Source organism: Pogoniulus pusillus, chromosome 13, assembly GCF_015220805.1.
Source record: "Pogoniulus pusillus isolate bPogPus1 chromosome 13, bPogPus1.pri, whole genome shotgun sequence".
NCBI lineage: Eukaryota > Metazoa > Chordata > Aves > Piciformes > Lybiidae > Pogoniulus > Pogoniulus pusillus.
This window is the reverse complement of record NC_087276.1, coordinates 7,794,553-7,812,861: the sequence shown is the minus strand read 5'-3', so window position 1 is coordinate 7,812,861 and position 18,309 is coordinate 7,794,553. Positions and strand designations below refer to the sequence as shown.

General features: G+C 44.1%; 1 long non-coding RNA gene across 3 annotated transcripts in view; it reads left to right on the top strand.

The window, feature by feature from the left end:
* The window catches only part of LOC135180295 (uncharacterized), a 34,278-nt gene extending 18,583 nt beyond the window's left edge, over nucleotides 1-15,695 (top strand). The window contains exons 2-4 of one of the 3 annotated variants that reach the window (XR_010304373.1): nucleotides 2,205-2,423; nucleotides 14,577-14,843; nucleotides 15,573-15,695. This is a non-coding gene — a long non-coding RNA (uncharacterized LOC135180295). The remainder of the gene's footprint in view (nucleotides 1-2,204; nucleotides 2,424-14,576; nucleotides 14,844-15,572) is intronic. The other 2 variants (XR_010304372.1, XR_010304371.1) reach the window with 2 other exon arrangements.
* Nucleotides 15,696-18,309: the final 2,614 nt, after the last annotated feature.

Below are 18,309 nucleotides of genomic sequence, written 5' to 3'. Positions count from 1 at the left end.
CTTAGGAGGCTCTAAGCTTTACTTACTGTTCCTTCTGGGGTAACCAGTGTCATGTGTCTAGTCTGACTAATGCTTTCTAAAATGCAGTAGATTAAAGGTGAATGTGTTGGTTTGGATTTAGCAACCCAGGGACAGAATTTCTCTTAGCTGTTCACGTACAGCTCATCAAGAAGGATGAAATCTTCCTGTTTCTAAAATCTCCAGTCACCTCTGAAAGTGACAACTGCAGTTCATTGGTTACATCCCTGCCCTCTTCACATGCATGCTTCAAGCACACCCTTATGCCCTAGTCTGGATTCACGCTGCATGAGGATGTATTAGCAAGTCAATGCTTGCATTTTCAGACACAGTCACTTTTATTTTTCTGTGTCTCTTCTGAATGTCACTTTGAAGATGTAGTCAACAGGCTGCTGTTTGGCATTGTTGCCTGCCTTCAAGGAAGGGGAAACTGGCCAGAGATGTTTTGAGGTGTGTATAAGGAAAATCCACTTGCTAACAGTCAGTCTGCCCCTCCTCACAGAGGCTATGGATCCCTCTCTAAAGGTGGCTCTGCAGCCACACATCTTTCCCCCCCATTGCAGTAAAGTTAGCCTGACTGTAGCCGAGGTAGAAACTGTCCTTTAATTCCTGCACTGTCCATGCAACCTTTTGGCTCTGGATGTCACACCAGGTCACTCTAGTGGCAGAGAAAGTACAACCAATGCTCTCACACTGTATTAGGACCCTCTGTACTCCTCTTTCTGATCACTGTTGCTTGGGTTTTGCTGCTTCAAAACTTGTCTTTTCCACTCTCCAAAATTTTTTTTTGTGGTAGTGAGAGCTTATAGCTGAACTAATTTTTGATTTGGGAATTCTCATTCTGGCTGGAGGGAGGAATTTTACTTACAAGCACTCTGTTCACTGTGCCTGTGACATGTGCTGCAGGATGACATCTCCCTGTCTAGTTGGAACTGGTTTAGACTAACCTCACATTCACAGCAACTTATATTTAATCTGCTGTCAAGATCTAGTGCTTCTGAGACACTTCAGTCTATGCACCTCCTTCTCTTACCTATTTTGGGCTCCTGGGTGTGCTTTGGCGCTTCTTCTGTGTGGCTCAGCCTTCCAAGCTTCAGCTTACGTGAAATCCCCAAGACAGGCAGCTTATGTCACCATCATCCATCAAGGACAGCCACAAAGAAATCTGCAGCTCAGAGCTGTTCCTCCTCCCATTCCTCTGGGAAGAAGGGGCAATACAGGCTTAGTGAGAAGACAGATGCTCTGCAGAGTTGCATATGCAGTGTTGTGACATGAGAATGAAATTACAAACCTATGGTTTATTGTTTTGCAAATCTTACTTCCTAACATGTTCTATAAAGCAATCTTTTGCTACTGTGTTAGAATAAACAAGTCCAGCATCATGTACATATGTCTTAGGTTTTTTTTTAGCAATATAAAATCACTTTATTAATAGTGTGAGAAAGTTTTGCTTTCTCACAATGTATGTCTTCTGCTTCTTTCTTTGGAGCTCAAGCTCATCCCACCTCTCTTGTTTCTCCTGGCAAGGCTAAGGGACAATTGCAGCTCTTGTCCTATCAGAATTTCAAAGGATGTCTCTTGCATACAGCCAAACAGCCCTTCAGAAGTTGGTAGTCTTTCTGCTAGAACTGTATTTTCCCTGCCCTATGCCCAGATCCAAATCGTATTGCTTGTTTCAGTGGAGCCTTGCATGTGGCTCTCCTGGATGACCTTGGCCAAGTTACTTTGCCTCATAAGTTGCCTCTTTGCTGCTTTCTGCCCTGCCAGAGAAGAGGGGCAGGACTGCTCCTGCAGTGTAGGTGTGAGACAGCCCAGAGGTTCAGCTGGTGCTACAGGCTCCCCAGCAGGTATCAACAACACTGGAATAAGCCCACAAGACCAAATGTTTAGTAGCAACTCTTCTGTCTGCACTACCTAGTGCAGCAGAGACCTGATCTTCATGACAGGTGATTGTCACCTCCAGACAGGTGGAGTGTAACACCTCATAGAATCAACCAGGTTGGAAGAGACCTCCAAGATCATCCAGTCCAATCTAGCATCCAGCCCTATCCAGTCAACTAGACCATGGCACTAAGTGCCTCATCGAGTCTTTTCTTGAAGACCTCATGTTGCTAACCAGGTAGCTGTTTGCTTTTCAATTGCTCTAGACCCTTACTGAATCTCTGTGCTGTTTGTTTCCTAAACAGCCTTGTACATGCTGTGAGATCATGTGAGAATTGTGTGCCTGAGGAGCTGGATGATGGGCTGCTCTCTTAAGTGGCTGCTGTGCTCAGGTGCAAGTTAACAAGATTGTGCTGGGTTTATAACCAACGATTAACTTGCCACAGAGGTTGCAAGAGAAATGTTCAGCCCACCTCACAGGCTCTTCTGAACCTCTTCACAGCAACTGCACAGACTGCATGGAAGTAAGTACAGGATTTCAATCCCTGAGCCAAAATCACCACTTGAGAGTGCAGAAGGGAAGAGCCCAGAGTTAATGGAGCCCCAGAGAAACCTGCTTTATCCTGTCACATTTGCATGCAGACTTGGTTCCCACCACCCCTATGCCAGGCTCACTTCCCCTCACTGGTCTGAGAGCAAGTGGCTACTGGGGCTGCTCCTGGTGGCAGTGAGGTGACTGAAAGCTTGAACTTGGTATAGACGCTCCAGGGAGGATCCTGCTGTTCCCATTGCCATTCTGCCCTAGCTTGGCATGTCTCTTCCTCATGATTTATAAAATACCAGGTTGGAAGAGATTTTCAAGGATCATTTAGTCCAACCTTTCAGGGTAAGAAAGAGAACTTAGAAATCAGGCCCTTAGACCTGAGCCCCCCTCCAGGGACCTACTAAACTTGCTTTCAGTTTTCTTTGTCAGAAAGGTTTTTGACATGCTTTGTTCCTCCTTCCTGGGCCATGTTGCTGTAATGAAACCTTTTCATTAGCTCCACATTGGATGGAGAAGGTCTCTATCCTCTGGGACAAATGAGTTTGTCAGTCTTGTTGTTTAGGGAATGCCCTCTCTGGAGCTGGGATCTGTGCTCTGCTCTTCCAGTGAGGGCAGGGACTCAGCTGCCTGTGCAGTTGATTGCAATATCAGTGAGATGTAATTAGCTTATGTTTATTTCATGATCAGTTATGTTCAAGCTCTTGCAGAGACATCTTAATCATGTTAAATTAGAGCTAATTAATCAAATCACTGATTCTGGAGAAAGAGTAGCATCTAAAAGCTACATGAGACTTCTAGAGCTTGTGTATTTAATATTGCTTCACTTATTTGTGAAGGCTTGACCTTATGAAGGTCAGGAATGGTACAAGAAGTGTATCAACTCTGAGTGAGCTGGATGTAGGACCTGCACAGGAGTTTGTACTCAGCTCACACATTGCTGGCAATTGCCTGTTTCATTTTTGCTGGTGTGGCTGAAGTGTTCTGGCTATAAACTGGCTCAGCCGGTAGCTGACTGAGTACACCTGTGACATGCCTTAGACGGGCAGTCAGGAGGCAGTCCTTTTTTAGGCAGGGCACTAATTTTGGAACTGGTAGCTCTGTCATCTCTCTCATGTGAGAAGGTTTAGGCTGGACATTAGGAAGATGTTCTTCACAGAGAGTGATTTGCTATTGGAATGGGCTGCCTGCAGAGGTGGTGGAGTCACTGTCCCTGGAGGTGTTTAAAAGGAGGCAGGGTCAGGCACTTAGTGCCATGGGTTAGTTAATTAGAAGGGCTAGGTGATAGGCTGGACTTGATCACAGAGGTCTTTTCCAACCTGGTAGATTCTGTGATAGTACTGCCCTGATTGCTCCCTGCCCATCACTGAGACCAGGTCCTGTCCAAGCAAACATTGCAGACTTCTGTACAAGAAAAAGGCTTCCTTTTTATCCGTAATGTCTTGATTTCAAGGTGTTGAGGTGTCACAGCTGCGCAGGGAGCTCAAAGAGACATTCTAATCTGTATTCTCTGTCCTCTCACTCAAAGATGGAGCAGCACTCCACTCAAAACCTCCAGCTAAAACTGTACCAGCAATATGTTTGAAGACTGATAGTACTGTTCCTGCAGCGGCCAACAGGCAATAGTGGCCAAGCACTCCAATCAGTTTCTAACATGGGGCTCATTATTCAGTGTCCACACACTTCAAATAGCTTTTAGAAGTAAACATTAATGGTGGTTGGTTGGTTTTGTAGCTTGCTTTATCTCTGCTGTCCTCTTGCCTGTTGCAACATCAGCACAGATGTTCTGACAGCTCAGAAGAGAATTTTATTCATAGAATCACAGGATATTAGGGATTGGAAGGGACCCAAGGAGATAATCAAGTTCAACCCCCATTTCTGCCATTCCAGCTTTTCTCATGTGTTGTTAGATCAAGATGGTTCTCTTTCTTCTTTCACTGAATCTGCTATAATGCAACAGCAGTGCTGCCAGAAGGGTATCAAGTCATCTACAAGTACTTCTGAGTGACATTCTCACCCCTAAAGCAGAGTGACTCTTTGTGGATGTCTTTGCTGTGGTGAGAACAGGGTTTCCCATCACTGTGGAAGCCACAGGCCATACTCTAGGTCAGTTGTCCTGGAGTACTTCTCTCCTTTAGGTACAGAACTTAAAGGAAATGTGCATTCCTCTACACAGTCTTTGTCCAGGACTTTGATGCTTTCTAGCAAAACACCCAGTTTGGGTGGAAACCTTCCAGTTCAGTGGAACTCTTACACCATTTCTGCAGCAGATGAGGTTTGCAGTGAGTGGGGGTGGAAACACCTCAGTTCCATTTCTAGACCCTCAGCACTCATGAGAACCACACCCAAAGCAGCATGCAAGCCTCATGTCCCTAGGTACCATTGGCTGGCAAAATAAACACAATTCCATTCAGATTTCCTTACCTGTTTCCTGTTCCTGTCAGGTCTGAGATGGAAGTTGCAGGAGCCAAATGCACCACAGCCACTGGATGCTATGTTGCACTAATACAGACTTCTAACTAGAAAAACCTAAATTCCATAACCTGTAACTGCTATTTACCCCTTCCTTTTCAGTTTCTTTAAGGGCTTTGGGCTGGGGGCAGAACTTGCTGTAGGAAGAAAAGTGGGAAAAGGTATCCATTCTTTCCTTTGATTTTTATCTTGCAGAAAAATAAACTGGCTGCAGTTGTCAAGAAGGGACAGTTTATGCTCACCATACACAGTTAACCTTTGGATAAGTGTGTGCCCTGGCTCATGCTACTCACCTAAAACAAAAGAAGCTGTGGTTTGATTCTTTTACCTCCTTGTTTCTTACCCTTGAGAGAAAACAACCTTGTAAACGTGAAGGGACAGATAGTGAATTCCCTGGTGGTGCTGCAGCTTTTCAGATGTTCCTCATCTTCAGCGATCTGTAGGTCTGTGCACTGTCCACTACTGGTAACTGACAGCTGTAGCATGCCTGTTCTTTGACTGGAGGAGCTGAAGTTGATATGTAATTGTAGTACTCCATAGCACATTTAGACAGCGCTAAGCAGGTACAACTCCTTCGGCTCCAGGAAGTATGGATCCAGCTCCGGATCCAAGCTTGGCTGTTCATTTTCAAACATCATTAGAGTTCAGATGAAATTGCTTACAGCTGCTTTCAAAGGCCTAACATTGCCAGGGTCCCCCCTCATGCTGTCCCTTTTCTGCCAGACTGCAGTCTCCTACAGAGAGTTCTTCAAAGATCAGTCTCTAGGAAAAAAAATATACTTGGCAATATAATTGTCTCTCACCCTCTTAAATTTCATTGTGCTGCAAAGAGTTTCCTGTACAGAGATCTCATTCTTGAGGAGAGCCATGCTATTCTGCAGTGCTGATGGAAGCCACCCCTTGCAAGGCCCTGCTCAATTCTGGGATAGGCAGTGGTTAAGCAGCTTGTTCTGTGCTAAAACGTCACATTTCTTCTTCCCACCACCGCTTCTGCTGCTATTCAGCTTCTGCAGGAAACCATATGGCTTCCAGAAGCCTACCCACATACCTGTCCGTGCCCACGCAGTCCATGACTCACATTCACTGTTTGGATGCCCCCTGAGTCATGCTGAAGATCTGTGACATTTCCATGTCTCTTTTCCTTGCAGTCTCTTAGGAACTTTAGACAGTTCTGTGGAACCATTTGCATATGTATGGGTTTTACTATTCTGCTTTCAGTTTCATGAGTAGTAGTGCAATGGCACTGCAAAGTAAGAAGAAAATCAGATCTAGGCGATTGCAGAGCACTGACTGCAGCTCTTTCAGGATGATGGATCAAACTGGTGAAGCGAGAGGCTTTTGACAGTAGGAGCAGAAAGTCCAGCACAAAAAACCACAAATGTGGTCAGCTGCTTTAGATCTTTCATAGTGCTCTGGTGGAGCCACACCTGCTCGTTGTTGATCTGTGCTTGGTGGATTTCTGTGTCTAAATGTAGCTCCATGCTGCCTTCAGTAGGATGTGGGCACCTGGATCTTTTGCTGTTGCCTCACTGTGCTAAGGCTTGGTACAGATGGAGCACATGTGATTAGTCCAATATGTTTTGGGCCAACAAGGCTCGGGTCGGAGGAAGAGGTATCTATCTTCATGCCAGCAGCTCCCCAGCTGCATGAACTCCAGTTTCAGGCAAGCCAGTCAGTCTCACTGTGTAGTAATTTTGCCCTGAGGCTTGCTGCAGCAGCTATCAGCGATGTAACCAGTCTGCCAGGAACTGAGCTAGTCTTGCAGTTGTATCCCAAATGCCACCAGTGTTAGGTGTGAAGCAGAAAAATACCACAGCCAGTGTGAAGGAAGGTGTAGATAACACTGTTGTGCTGCAGAGCATCTGTGTTGGATCCTAGTCATGGAATGGTCTGGGTTGGAAGGGACCTCTTAAGGTCATCTAGTCCAACCTCCTCTGCAGTCAGCAGGGGCATCCTCAACCCGATCAGGTTGCCCAGAGTGTCATCGAGCCTCACCTTGAATATCTCTAGAAATAAGCCCCCCCTCCTACCTCCTTGGGCAACCTGTTTACATTAAAAACATCTAAGTCCCCTCTGTATTAGTTCCTCAACCTAATAATAACTGGGGGGGGGGGGGGGGCTTGCAGAGCCAGAAAAAGTGTCAGAGGCTACATACAAGTGTTCAGTATAGCTGGAAGAAGAAATGAGAGATTATAGAGAACTTCTGCTGTAATTTGGCATAGCAAAATTATTTGCCTTTATTAATGTATCTGGTAATTCACTCTTCCCCTCCACAGTGAGAGAATGCTACTTTACTCCTCTGCTCAAAAATGTCATTCAATGAGGGTAGGAACTTCACAGTACTACAGTAACGCTAGGGAAGTGTCTGGCCTGGAGAGCTGCAAATGGGAACACAAAACCACTGCTAATTTAGACCTCCTCCCATCCTTCCTTCACACTGGTATCATAGAGATAAAATGTCCTTTGTAGAATTAAAAGCAAAACAAAACTAAACCCAAACAAAAACATGTACACAAAACCCCCCAAATAACCCCAAACCAGCTCTAGGTTCCTCAAATCAAGAGAGATGTTGAGATACTGGAACGTGTCCAGAGAAGGGTGATGAAGCTGGTGAGAGGCCTGGAACACAGCCCTGTGAGGAGAGGCTGAGGGAGCTGGAGGTGTGCAGCCTGCAGAAGAGGAGGCTCAGGGCAGACCTCATTGCTCTCTGCAGCTACCTGAAGGGAGGCTGAAGCCTGGAGGAGATTAGTCTCTTCTGCCAGGCAACCAGCAACAGAACAAGGGGACGCAGTCTCATGTTCTGCTGGGGGAGGTCTAGGCTGGATGTTAGGAGGAAGTTGTTGGCAGAGAGAGTGATTGGCATTGGAATGGGCTGCCCAGGGAGGTGGTGGAGTTTCTGTTCCTGGAGGTGTTCAAGCAAAGCCTGGATGAGGCACTTACTGCCATGGTCTAGTTGATTGGCTAGGGCTGAGTGAGAGGTTGGACTGGATGATCTTGGAGGTCTCTTCCAACCTGGTTGTTTCTATGAATCTACAATGGACATAAATCAACACCATTCCAGCCTTCTCCAAACAAATCCAAGCCCACAAACTTCAGCAAACAAAGAGACCAAAACTCCTCTACTGAAACAAACTCACAGATAATGTGGAAGCACAGGTAGTAAGCCTGGATAACCTGCTGAATAGATTATTTAGATAAACAATATTGATAACTGGAAAAGACTAGATGGCTGCTGTGGAATAAGTCTGCCTCAGCCTGTTACCTGGAAGATGAAGACAGCTTGGGTATTGCTTAGCAGCCTTATCTGAGACACTCTAGAGGAAATGTCTGAAATTCTCCATTGTAATTTGTAAGAGAGCTTGAAGAGACCTTTCTTTTGGCTGCCTGCACAGAGTCTTGTCTGGGAAATGAGTGAGTTCAAGAATGGTTAGACAGTCCTTCAAGAACTTCAAAGAGATTTTTATTGCTATTAAAACATCAGTTTTAAGGTTACTTCAGTGACCTGCGAGGTACACTATGTATGCAGTAGACAAGAGAGCAGAGTTAAAGCCTTATATGCACTTGAGATGATAGGAGAGCTTCAAGAGAAAGCTTCATTGGAAGCTGTTTTGATGCAGAGGGTGCAGGGGTCCTGCTGAACTGACCCCTTGATACAGCACTGCCAGGGGATCTGTTCTGATTGCGAGTGGCAGTCCTGGTGAACTGAACCCCTGATACAGGAGACCTGTTCTGATTACAAGTGGCATATCTCCACCAAATGGACAGCTTATTGAAGTAATGTCTCCTATAATGTGCTAGCAAAAAGGAAGCTGAAGTGTAAGTAGAGATGAAGTACTCCTGTCTGCACATACACTTTTCACAAGCAGCAGAAATTAGCTGAGTGGCTCCTCTCAGGAAGAGATGTTCCTGAAGTGCTGCTGGAGGGATCAGTAGCACAGAGCTGAGCCCATGGAATGTAGCTCTCCAGTAAGAAGAAAGTGTATGGGTTGTTTCTGGCACAGTCTATGATCAAAACAAAATTAATTCTGTGGTGGAGTGCCTGTGTCCCAGGAAGCCTTCTGGCGGGCCCTGATGCTCTGTTAGCCCTGGGGCTGCTCTCTGTAATGCTGCTCTCATCACCTTTCCCAGGCAGTTCTTTCCCTAGCACTGGAGTTGTTCCCTCTCCTGAGGGGGCATTCTTGAAGCTGTTTCTGGTTCAAGCTAAGAACATTTAAGTGATCTCAGGTATTCAGGGGAACTCGGTCCCCAGGTGAGCATCTCAATTACTCCTAGGGCAAGGTGCTGCCCAAATGCAGCCTTCAAGGATGAGGAGGCCTTGGGGAGCAGCAAGCATGGAATACGTAAGGCAATGCTTGATGTTCCAGATCCCTGCTAGCTTGTGTTACTCCATCAACACAAGCTAGAAGGGACTCTTGTTTTGCACTTCCCACACACTACCTCATCTTTCCTTCTCACTGAGCAGTTTCCCTCAAAAGGTCTATTGACTTCTGTGCAACAAGCTGCTTTTAAGGGCATTATAGAGGTGAGCCAAAATACTCTGCCTGTTGTTTAATGAGTCTAGATGAGACTCCCCAGGTCTGTAAGGACATGGAAAGCATCTGAGCATTTTGTAAAGTGAAAACTTGTCTTCTCCTTTCAGCATATATAATGCAGAAACTCTTGTGGTATGAAGCTAAGGATTGCATTCTGAGTGTGGTGATTATGGGGTGGCTTCCATGGCTTTAACAGTGACAGCTGCCTGGGCCAGCAGTGTGTTTTTTCCCCTGTGGGCACCAGCAACAAAATGGAGTTGAGCCATGTGTGGGCTGTTAATCTGCAGAGTATTTGGGGGAGTTTCATGCTTTTCACATATTCAATTGTCAAGAGTTTACAAAAATAACTTGCTGCAAAAATAGAAAAAGCAGCAGGTGTTTGTATTGTGTGGAAATGTTAATTTAAACTTAGCAGGGCCAGATCACATCATTAATTTATTGCACTTATTGCATGGGTAGTGAAATTTCTAAAGCACTGTAAGTCAATAAAGGTTGAGCCTCCTTTAGTGCCCTCACTACAATCACCAACATTCTGTGGCCCAGCGTAGAGGGCACAGTGCTGTATATGCTGGGCAGGGTAGCAGGAGAATCAAACATGTCCTGAGTGACCCAAACTCAGTCTGCATTTATAATCAAATGAGATACAAGAAGATTGCTTTATACTCACACAGTGTCCCTTTGATGCTTGGAGATTTGTGGGCCTGTACTAAAAATAGACACAGCAGGTACCTAGCAGCTAATTACAGCCACAGAGAGAAATCAGCACACTTCAGTTGCTAATTCCTTGAAGGTACAAGTTGCTTCTGCCATAAATATGAGCATGTGGCTCACTGCGCAAGGACTACCCATAAAATAATCATTTTTAGCCACATTAAGCCAACACTGGGAAAGATGAAATCTGCAGAGACAAAGACACTGCAGAGGCAAAAACTCACTGGAACTACACTGAAGATGCACCTTGCATAAACAGCCTTAACAAACAATCAATAACAGACACAGCATGTTTTATCATATTGTTACAGAGAATAGAAGCAGACCTAGTCCTATCTGAATTGTAATGTAATGCCACAGACAATCAGAGAGTTTTCCTTCTTTGTGCTGCTGGTTGTATTTTAAATGATGGAAAGTGTTCAGAGAATCTGAACTAAGTGTTTGCAGTGGAATGGACTGCTTCCTCTAGCATGTGAGATAGAATCATGACCAAATGAGATTTTTAATTAATAATTGAGCTAATCCTTAGTGAGCTTCTGAAATGTGAGATGTGCTCTACATCTGCACGATGCCAGGAGATATAGGAAAATACTGAGTTGTTTCTGGTAAGGCAAGTATTTAGAGTCCTTGCATCTAGACCAAGGATGGTAGACTGGTGAGAGGCCTGCAACACAGCCCTGTGAGGAGAGGCTGAGGGAGCTGGGGGTGTGCAGCCTGCAGAAGAGAAGGCTCATGTAGACTCATTGCTGTCTACAACTACCTGAAGGGAGGTTGTAGCCAGGTGGGGGTTGGTCTCTTCTGCCAGGCAACCAGCAACAGAACAAGGGGACACAGTCTCAAGTTGTGCCAGGGGAAGTATAGGCTGGATGTTAGGAGGAAGTTGTTGGCAGAGAGAGTGATTGGCATTGGAATGGGCTGCCCAGGGAGGTGGTGGAGTCACCGTCCCTGGAGGTATTCAAGAAAAGCCTGGCTGAGGCACTTAGTGCCATGGTCTAGTTGACTGGCTAGGGCTGGGTGAAAGGTTGGACTGGCTGATCTTGGAGGTCTCTTCCAACCTGGTTGATTCTATGATGAGGCACTTACTTCCACAGTTTAGTTAATTAGAAGGTGTTAGGTGACGAGTTGGACTTGATGATCTTGAAGGTCTTTTCCAACCTGACTGATTTTGTGATTCTGACCGAGCTTCTCTTGACTGTACTTTTGTGCTTTCAGACCTGTGCACCAAGAGTAAATTCAGTGCAGCCTTGAGAGGAATACCAGTCTTTCTGACTAGCTGTATTTTATCCCTTAATATGATTAAATATAAAGCAGTTAAACCCCAACAAACAAAATAAAGCACCAAAAAACACATTGAAAAAAGGCCCAACCCAAAATAAAACAAAAAACCTGGAACCCAAACAAAACACCTAGCACAGGTTTTTAAGCTGCCCCTTCCTGGTCACCTTGGAGGAGTGTATCTAATGCTTTATAATGCTAGAGCTATCCTCAGCTGTTAGACTAGTCCTTAGGACTCTAGCATTTCAGCAGCCTGTTATCTTGAAGCTGCAGTGCCTTACAACACTGCTCAGACCACCTCCAAGAGGACCCCCGAGATGTCAAGAATGAAGGTATAAGAGAAACTGTCGAAATAAAGAAAACCCAAACTGCCAAAATAAAGAAAACCCAAAATCAATGTCTTTGGACACTGTTTTCCCTCAGTATAAAGCAATATTTCCCTCAGTATAAAGCAATTTCAAAGCAGAGGCAGCCCACATCTGGCTGTGAAAGTCACTTCTCAGATATATAATGCAGTCAGGGAGGTAAAAGGCACTAAGCCTCTAGGACATGGAATGGAAAAGACACTGTGCACTTGGAAAGCAAGATTTTAACTTGTGTTCAGCCTGCTGTGATGTGTTGGCTTTATCAAGTTTCAGCTTGGAAGCAGCTCAGTGACTTATTTCCACTCTACCAGTTAGCAAGCAGCTCCAAACCTCACTGCTCTTGTGCAAGGAAGCTTTCTGCTTTTTGGAGGAACCTTGTTGTTTTTCTTTGATAACCTTGTTGAACCGAGGGTGTCTTTGGAAGGTCCCTGCTCCAGCCCTTTTCTGTTACCTTCCAGTGCAGATTTGCCTTCATTAAGCATAGATGGTAGTGGTTATGCATCATTCTAGGTAAGGTCTCACCAGTGTTTTGTACAGAGCCATTAGGATAACCCTGCCTGCTGAAAATCTCTTTACTGAAGCCTGCCTCCATTGTCTTCCCCTTTTGCCATCACGTTTCAGTGAGGGCTTATGGTCATCCTGTGTTGAATACCTGCATTTCTTGCCTCTTGCCTGTTAGGACTTAGATCTCTACACTATTCAAATTCACTGCATCTTTTTGTGTGCTGTAGCTCTTCAAAGTCACTCTGTGCTATTTATGTAAGTTCATCTCTGCAGAGCATGAAATGTTTACTGAAGAAAAGGGAAAATATTTTGCCTTCAAGTCCTAATCCACATGGTTGCTGCAACAAAAAAAAAAAAAGGAGGAGGAACTTCAAGGAACTTGTTAGCTGCTTTCAGCCTTAAGAGAACGTATGCATGTAAATCATTCCAGAAGAGAGGTGTACACATCAATTTCCTGGTTTCTTCTGCCACATTTCTAAATGATCAGGGAAATGGGACAAGAACTGCAAGCATGCACCTGTCTTACAACTTCTATGTCCGTATGAGTCAGTCCTGGTATTGGACAAACCAGTTACTCAGTGAGCTTTGCTGTTGCAACAGTGCAGATCTGAGGAGGAGTCTGGCTCTGGTGATACCACTTTTTAACTTGCAAAAATCAGTGGTCACTAACTGAAGATTTATGTTTTGATGGGTGGTTTTCCCTGAAAAATAAAGGTTGGTGGATTGTATCCGGAACTACTGTATTTAGAAGACAAAAATGATCTGGGAAGATTAGAAGTATTGGACTATCACTAGTAGAAAGCTTTAGAGTACCTGTGTCTGAGTGTGACTTTCTGGAGCACAGAGCCGGGTCTGTGGATCCAGCTGGAGACTTTAGCTGCCCATGCAAGCCTTAAAATGCTGAAGTCAGTGTGTTCAGCAGTAGTTGATTCTGAGAGTCCAATCCAATGTCTTTGGGAATACACCATCAGAAACTGTTGGAATTTCTACTAACTTGAATGTGCAGTAGTATTTGATCAGGGTATGGGGGCAAGACAAGTGATGTGTAAGTTATAAAACTTAAATGAGCTATGTACCACAGAGGATTTGCTGAAAGGACAAGGTAGAATCTGTGTGAATCAGTAACAGGCTCCTTTGGACTCTGAGAACTTCTTTGATGTCCAGTAAGAGCAGACTACCACAGGATTTCAAGGGTGCTTTTACAAAACCCAAGTGAGGACTCCGCCAATTCTGTTCTTGCAAATAGAGCAGGTTTACAAGGACTTGCTGCACCTGAACACATCAAAATATAACAGGAGAGCTGTACAGGCACTGCAGGATGCTTGCTATTGGCAGAAGCTCAGCAGTACCAAATGCTCACTTCACCTGGAGTGAAGGGCAGGATACATGAACTGTGGGCAAACAGATCTCTGCATAGTTGGAGTGGCTTTCCAGGTTTTCTCAATGCTCATCCAGTGCTGCTCCAGCTCTGCAGTTTTAGTGGAACACTGGAGGACTCACCTCTCGGCTTCAGTCACTGTCAGCCTCTCCCTCCTAGAATGTAAATTATTCATAACATTCCAAACAAGACAAAACTTCTCTTAAATTGTCTACCTGCATTCCTTTTCTTAGCACTGCTTTTCTCCTCCACATAGGTGTGGAACATACTCGCTTTTATCTTCCCAAAGCTTCTACACAAACAAGAAGGAAGAATACCTATTAAAGGGAAGGTGTGCCCGGTAATTCAATTACCTGCTCACCACCAGCAGTAGCCCTGAGGGCCAGCTGAGTGTGCTGGCCCCGGTATCTCCTCCTTTCAAATGATATCTCTGCAGAAAACATCTACAATCTTGAATAGCGAGCAGCAAGGAGAGGTGGGAGGAGGGAATGCTGCCGACGGAGCTGTGGTTTGTGAAGGGCAAACGAGCAGTCTGCCCTCTGTGCTTTCACTAAGAGCAGTCACATGTGCACTTCTCTAATGATCTGGTAAGCCCAAAAGGTAGGAGCCGTCATAGGAAAAGGGAATTCTAAACAAGGCGTCGGTCAACTCAGGCGAGAAAGGGCTTAGTGTGGGTATTCCACATGCTCAGAGCGTCCCTGCAGTGTTTGGAAATAGTTTGGTGCAAATTAGAATGCCTTAACTTGCAGATAAACTGCTTATTTGGAGAGTGATTCTTAACTTTTTGAAGAAGGTAATTCCTGATTTGGGATCCTGCAATAATCATTGCCAAACTCCCTTACTATCTTTTCCACTCACCTATGTGTGTTTTTAATCCCAAAATACGTTTCCTTCTTCAGGTGCATGTGATGGACAACAGGCTGGCAGCAGACATGCATAGACCTTGCTCTTGTGTAAGAGGCATAAAGCTGGGCACAGCTCCACACTCTTTGCTACAAATAACCACATTGTTTGTGTTAGGAAAACAAAGGTATCTTGATGTGATATGCTGTGATGTCACTTTCCTTTGTGCTACTGGATCGCGTGGTTCAGACACACCAGTTTCTGTAGTCCGGAGGCTTGCACAGATGTCTGAGTTGATGCTAGGATGGTCCCAGGACTCTGAGGTAACTCCTTGAGCAAAGCTGTTTGCAAATGAGTAAGCTGAGGCATGGCTAGCAGCTCTACTTCAAGGCATGCCCTGTACTGTGGCACAGAAATAAAGCAAAACCACTAGAGTAAAAGTGCCTTCTGTGCTTGCTGGAAGAAGGTGCTGCCTTGTGCAGCCTCTGTCTGAATCCTACAGTGAGCTTTAATGGCCTTTTCTTGTGCTCAGATTAGATAACCTTGCTATTTTGGGGGCATTTGTTACATGTTGATATGATGTGAACAGTTAAATGTAGTTTGAATACATTTTGTTTTAACTGGGTACCACTTAATCATAGCCAAATTCCCAAATTAACATTCTAAGCACATCACTTAGCATTGGAGCACGCAAACCCCCAAACAAGTGTGGCACTACTCATAGGAAAACACTGCTGAAGAGCATCTAATCTGCTCTTCAAAGGTTTGCTTCTTGGGTCAGGTTTTCATACAGACAAGCTCCTTCCATATAGTACACTAACCTTGCTACTTAATTTGACTGAGAAAGTTAAAATAGGCAGGTTATATAATGATGTTTATCTTTACATCAGGAAGTCAACTAAGAAGCTGTTAAGCTGATATTATATAACCTAGCCCTGATTATAGAAAGTGTGGAGCAAGATGATCTAGGTTGATGTATGTCATATTGGCAGCAATTGTTAATGGTTGTAATCAGTATTGTCTTGTATGCTTTTGTTTCTGATATTCTTCAGCCTCTCAGAAGGTGTTGGAGCATCAGCAGCCAGGCACTGAATTTTACTGGTTTATGGAAATTCCAATTACATGACTCTTCTACCTTAGGTAAAGACATTTAAATAAAACATTCTAAACAATGACCTAGAGGTCATAGAAATATATATATATATATATAAATAAATATTTCTGTACTTCTTGAGGTTGCTGGAAAAATAAATCTTTTGTAGTATTGTGATCTATCCCAAGCTGAATAGATACACTTGATTATGAGGGCTAAAAAAGATAGAATAGAATAGAATCAACCAGGTTGGAAGAGACCTTCAAGCTCATCCAGTGCAACCTATCACAGAGCCCTAGCCAATCAACTAGACCATGGCACTAAGTGCCTCAGCCAGGCTTTTCCTGAACACCTCCAGGGACGGCAACTCCACCACATCCCTGGGCAGCTCATTCCAGTGCCAATCACTCTCTCTGCCAACAATTTCCTCCTAACATCCAGCCTATACCTTTCATACACGTTATGAACAAGAACTCAAACTGCTTCAGAGCACACAAGGTGCAGAATGACAGGAGAGAGGGGAAAAAAAAGGCACTTTTAGATTGAAAAAGTGGATCAGTTCTCTCAAGTAAATAGCAACATGCTCATCTACTGGTCATACTTAGCTGGACTGTCTGTCTCCAAGAACAAAAGCATCTTTGTGTTCTGATCAAGATCAAATTAGCCTAAGACAAGTTTCAATTATGAGGGCAAACTCAATATTGGTTTGCAAATTAAAAATCTGAAGCTTGTATTACTGAGTGAACTGTCTTCTCTATATGAGAGAGACTAAAATCAAACAACCAGAGATTTATAAGATGATGCCATAAAATCCATCGAGTAGGCTTAAGTAAATATGATAAACCACACTGTTTAATAGAACTTTGTTTTTTTAACTGGAATAATCATCCTGTGTGTGACAGGCAGCAACTTAGGGGTAAAATAAGAATAACAATGATATAAAACAGTGAGCTTGTATTTTGACTGTTGAAAATGAATGTGATTGGCATGTGACTCACTGGCTTTTGTGACACAGTAACTGCACAGTGTGAAAAGAGCGGCTTTAATCTTTAAGAGCTTTATGAAAATTAGCTGTATGTAGTAGCTCTTTGAGGAGAAAAAAAGATGTGACACCATGCCATGCTTTCATTCAAGCAGAATGCTCCTATGAGAAGTTGTTAGCAGCTCTTAAAACCCACAAAATTACAGATGACAAAGGCAGGCTCCTAAAAAGACAGGTCCTAGAAGGTAAGGCACATGATCCAAGCTTATCAGATATCAGAGAATCCAGATGAGTAGAAGGATAATGAACCAGTTAACCTCATTCAGACTTCATTGTTTTTTGGGCAGGAGAAATCAGGCTTCCTTAGTTTCATTGCTTCCCCAGTTAACTGTAAAGTATTGCACTGAGTTCACAAGGGAAGTAAAGAGAAGGCTTTTCTGCAGCTCTCACAGATCCTTTTATGAATAACAATTCCCAGTTCTGTGTGTAAAAGGGAAATCATCCTCTCTGTATGCTGTGTGGTGACTTTGGCCTCTAACCAGAACACAAACTTAAGATAGAAAGGATCAAGTTGTTTTTATTGTATTTTCTTCTACTGGTAAGCCAAATATGAATGAGTCTTGTACTTTACTCATGCTTCAACTGGCAGCAACTACTTTTGTTACTATGAGTCCCAAGAATATGCCAGTGTCCAGCTTGAAATGAATATGGATATATGTGCCAGTATTTACTGGGTTTGTCTAGCTCAGCTTCTGTTGTAATGAAGTTTGGGGTCATTACTATTCCATTTTCTTTGCCATACTGCTAACTGTAAATTTTTACAGTGTTGTGCTGCCTACTATTTTGTCTTGGTTTTCAAACTGTTGCTGCTCCATTGTTTGTTGTGTTACGTTGTGCTAGTTTGAGGCTAATTGGAATATTTTAGTGAGAAAAAATAGATTATAGGCTGTGAAAATGAAACAGTGGTGATACCTGCTTCACTTAGAGGCTTGCTGAGATGTATAAAAACAAGAACACAAAACACAGATAAGACAGAGTGTGTGTCTCTCTCACAGTCGGTGCCTGTGCTTTCTCCCTGGGTCTTTGCTGTGCAACCCAACTGATTCTGCTTCTAACCTCCCTTGCCGATCCTCACAGCTCACCTTGCATGCATGGTATACTCTGGGATAAGCTAGAAAGGTGGAAAGAAGATGGAAGGGTGGTTGGGAGCCCCTCCTGGGGACTCTGGTTTCTGGGAGGGCTGCTGTGTTTCTGTATTACTTTTCACTTGTATATTTCTGTCTATAGCTGTGATATATTGTAAATATCTGCTTGTTTACTGTGCTAAGCTCTGAATGCAAAGCTTCATTCCTTAACTTGCAGGTGGCTCAGTCTAGCCTGGGTGATTTCATAAGAGTGAGGAGGCAGGTAACTCCCAAACCATCACACATGTGTGGATCTAATGAATGTTTTTTGAAGTCTCCTGTTTTAAGTTTGTTGTACCACTCCAAATACCATGTAGGGTGCCAGCTGCAACACAGCCACTTATATGGCCATTTTGAGCAGTCCCTATGATTGCCAACTTGTTCCAGTGGGACTTGAGGGCTAGCTGACATGAGGTCATAGCCTCTACATCAGGCTGTGGCCAAAGTGTGACTGCTGCAAGACATCAGAAGCCTAACTGCTCCTGTTCCTCACAGCAGGGTGCCAGCTATACAGATGATGTTTCTAGAGC